We start from the raw sequence: 4350 nt of genomic DNA, 5'->3' as shown, positions 1-4350 counted from the left end.
TGGGAACAGAGTGCTTCAGATTTTGGATTTTGGGGGATTTTGAAATGTTTGCATGTACATAAAGAGATTATATTGGGGACGAGACTCAAGTCTAAACAGAAAATTTATTTATGTTTTATATATACCTTATAGACATAGTCCAAATGTAATTTTATACAATTTTTTAAATTTTATGCATGAAACAAAGTTTGTGTACATTGAACCATCAGAAAGCAAAGGTGCCACTCTCCCAGCCACCCATGTGGACAATCTGGTGTTTGGCATTGCCATCATTCCTGACTCTGAATTTATATGCCACTGATTAGCAATCATTTTCTTATGCTAATTTATACCTTAGAACTTGATAGTAAAAAATATAACATACTATTAATGCAGTGAAAAAATAATGTGTTCAGGGTAACTGGGCAGCACAGTAGCATCACCAGAATACCTGCAGCAGCTGTGAAATTACAGCAACATGTAACAGCAGGCTTTCATTCCCCACCTACAATGCTGTTTTGATTAAAACGTTACTGTACCCTGTATATTTGGGGTGGGGAGTGAGAAGAATCATCAGAAGCAGTTGAGCCTGGCGTGATGGCCCACTCCTCTAATCCCAACACTTTGGGAGGCTAGGGTGGGAGGATCACTTGAAGCCAGGAGCTAGAGACCAGCCTGGGTAACATAGTGGGACCCTATCTCGGCAGAAATAAAAAAAATAAAAATTTGATAGACCGGAAGCCGGGGCCTTAGTTCTCTTTCCTGTCTTGCAAGGTGGCGGGTGAAAAAGTTGAGAAGCCGGATACTAAAGAGAAGAAACCTGAAGTCAAGAAGGCTGATGCTGGTAGCAAAATGAAAAAGGGTAACCTCAAGGCTAAAAGCCCAAGAAGGGGAGGCCCCATTGCAGCCGCAATCCTGTTCTTGTCAGAGGAATTAGCAGGTTTTCCCGATCTGCCATGTATTCCAGAAAGGCCATGTACAAGAGGAAGTACTCAGCGGCTAAATCCAAGGTTGAAAAGAAAAAGGAGAAGCTTCTTGCAACTGTTACAAAACCAGTTGGTGGTGACAAAAACGGGGGTACCCGGGTGGTTAAACTTCGCAAAATGCCTAGGTATTACTGTACTGAAGATGTGCCTCGAAAGCTGTTGAGCCATGGCAAAAACACACTTTAGTCAGCACGTGAGAAAACTGCGAGCCAGCATTACCCATGGGACCATTCTGATCAGCCTCACTGGACGCCACAGGGGCAAGAGGGTGGTTTTCCTGAAGCAGCTAGCTAGTGGCTTTTTACTTGTGACTGGACCTCTAGTCCTCAATCGAGTTCCTCTGCAAAGAACACACCAGAAATTTGTCATTGCCACCTCAACCAAAATTGATATCAGCAATGTAAAAATCCCAAAACATCTTACTGATGCTTACTTCAAGAAGAAGCAGCTGTGGAAGCCCACACACCAGGAAAGTGAGATCTTCGACACAGAAAAAGAGAAATACGAGATTACAGAACAGCGCAAGATTGATCAGAAAGCTGTGGACTCACAAATTTTACCAAAAATCAAAGCTATTCCTCAGCTCCAGGGCTACCTGCGATCTGTGTTTGCCCTGACAAATGGAATTTATCCTCACAAATTGGTATTTTAAATGTCCTAATAATCTAATTAAATAACTGATTACCTTTTAAAAAAAAAAAAGAAAAAGAAATAAAAATTTAAGCAAAATTAGCCAGGCTTGGTGGTTTATGCCTGTAATCCCAGCTACTTAGGAGGCCAAGGTGGAAAGATGGCTTGAGCCCAGGCCCTCAAAGCTGCAGTCTTCTATGACCGTGCCATTGCACTCCAGCCTGGGCAACAGAGCAAGACCCTATCTCAAAAACAACAACCACAACAAAACACAAACAGTTGAGGGATCAGGAGGGGGTCTGTTGAGGCCTACATGGATTCACTGGTGAGTTCCACTAAATGTTTAATGAATAATTAACACCATGACTTCATAAATTCTTCCAATAAAATAGAAGAGGAAGGAATACTTCACAACTCATTCCGTGAAGCCACTATTGCCCTAATACCAAACAAGATGAAGGCATCATGAGAAAAGCAGAGATCAATATCTTTTATGAATGTAGATGTAAAATCTTCAACAAAATGCTAGCAAACTGAATTCAACAACATATAAAAAGGATTGTACCCCATGACCAAGTAGTGTTTATCTCAGAATGTAAGGTTGGTACTGCATATGAAAATCAATCAGTATACTATGACATATTAATAGAATAAAGGACAAAAACTATATGATCATCTCAATAGAGGCAGAAAATTCATTTGACAAGATCCAACTCCATTTCATAATTTAAAAAAAAAAATACTCAACAAAGGAGGCATAGGAGAGAATTTCCTCAATCTGAAAAAGGGCAGATATGAAAAACCTCACTGCTAACATCATACTTAATTGTGAAAAACCAAATCCTTTCCCTATGAAAAGGATGTACATTCTCTCCAGTTTTTTTTTTAAACTCTTAGATTCAGGGAGTACATGCACAGGTTCAATACATGAGTAAATTGCACGTTGATGAAGCTTGGTGTACAAATAATTCCCTTTACCTGGGTAGTCAGAATAGTACCCAACAGGTAATTTTTTAACTCTCGCCCAGCTCCCACCCTCCCTCCTCTAGTAGCCCCCGGTGTCTATTGTTCCCATCTTTATGACCATGTGTATTCAATGTTTCTGTTCCTATGTTAATTCGCCTAGGATAATAGCCTCCAGCTGCATCCATGTTGTTGCAAATAAAATGATTTCGTTCTTTGTATGGCTGCATAGTATTCCATGGTATATGTATAGCACTTTTTTAAAAAATCCAGTCCACTGTTGATGGGCATCTAGGTTGATTCCATATCTTTGCTATTGTGCATAGTGCTGCATCAAACATGAGAGCATGTGTCTTTTTGGTAGAATGATTGTTTTTCTTTGGGTATATGCCCAGTAATGGGACTGCTGGATCAAATGGTAGCTCTTTGAGAAATCCCCAAACTGCTTTTCACAGTGGCTAAACTAATTTACTTTCCCACCAACAGTGTATAAATGTTCCCTTTTCTCCACAACTTTACCAGCATGTAATTTTTGAACTTTTTAATATTAGCTATTCTGACTGGTATCTCATTGTGGTTTTTATTTGCATTTCTCTGATGATTCGTAATGATGAGCATGTTTTCATATATTCCTTGACCTCGTGTATGTCTTCTTTTGCAAAGTATCTGTTTGTGTCCTTTGCCCCTTTTTTAATGAGGTTGTTTTTGCTTACTGAATTGTTTTAGTTCCTTATAGATTCTGGATATTAGACCTTTGTCAGGTGCATAGTTTGCAAATATTTTCTCCCATTTTGTAGGTTATCTGTTTATTCTGTTGATAGTTTCTTTTGCTGTGCGGAAGCTCTTTAGGTTAACTTGGTTCCACATGTCAATTTTTGGTTTTGTTGCAATTGCTTTTGGGGACTTAGTCCTAAATTCTTTGCCAAGGCTAATGTCCAGAATGGTATTTTTAATGTTCTCTTCTGAGATTTTTATAGTTTTAAGTCTTACATTTAAGTCTTTGATCCATCTTGAATTAATTTCTATATATGATAAAAGGTAGGGGTCCAGTTTCATTCTTCTGCATATAGCTATCCAGTTATCCCAAGATCATTTATTGAATAGGGAATCCTGTGCCCACTGCTTGTTATTGTTGACTTTGTTGAAGATCCAATGTTCGTAGGTGTGTCGCTTTATTTCTGGGTTCTCTGTCCTGTTCCATTGGTCTATATGTGTGTTTTTGTAGCAGTGCCATGCTCTTTTGCTTACCGTAGTCTTGTAGTATAGTTTGAAATTGGGTAGTGTGATGCTTATGGCTTTGTTCTTTTTGTTTAGGATTGCTTTGGCTATTTGGGTTCTTTTTTGGTTCCATATAAATTTTAGAATTATTTTTTCTAATTCTGTGAAAAATGATATTGGTAGTTTGATAGGAATAGTGTTGAATCTGTAGATTGCTTTCAGCAGTATGGCCATTTTAATGGTATTGATTCTTCCAATCCATGAGCATGGGATGTGTTTCCATTTGTTTGTATCATCTATGATTTCTTTTAGCAATGTTTTATAGTTCTTGTAGAGACCTTTCACCTTCTTGGTTAGATGTATTCCTAAGTATTTTTATTTTGTGAGTATGGCTATTGTAAGTGGAGTTGCATTCTTGGTTTGGCTTTTAGCTTGAACATTATTGGCATATAGAAATGCTAATGATCGCCGGGCGCGGTGGCTCACGCCTGTAATCCCAGCACTTTGGGAGGCCGAGGCGGGTGGATCACGAGGTCAAGAGATCGAGACCATCCTGGTCAACATGGTGAAACCC

The 4350-nt window shown here is 39.0% G+C and overlaps 1 pseudogene across 1 annotated transcript; it reads left to right on the top strand.

Annotated features, from left to right (window-relative positions):
• Positions 1 to 754: 754 nt before the first annotated feature.
• Positions 755 to 1651, top strand: LOC108303898 (annotated as a pseudogene). Its single transcript, XR_001825011.2, has one exon. The product of XR_001825011.2 is annotated as a 60S ribosomal protein L6-like (transcript).
• The last annotated feature ends 2699 nt before the right edge of the window (positions 1652 to 4350 follow it).

Source organism: Cebus imitator, unplaced genomic scaffold (genome assembly GCF_001604975.1).
Source record: "Cebus imitator isolate Cc_AM_T3 unplaced genomic scaffold, Cebus_imitator-1.0 Scaffold51, whole genome shotgun sequence".
NCBI lineage: Eukaryota > Metazoa > Chordata > Mammalia > Primates > Cebidae > Cebus > Cebus imitator.
This window is presented reverse-complemented; position numbering and strand designations above follow the sequence as displayed.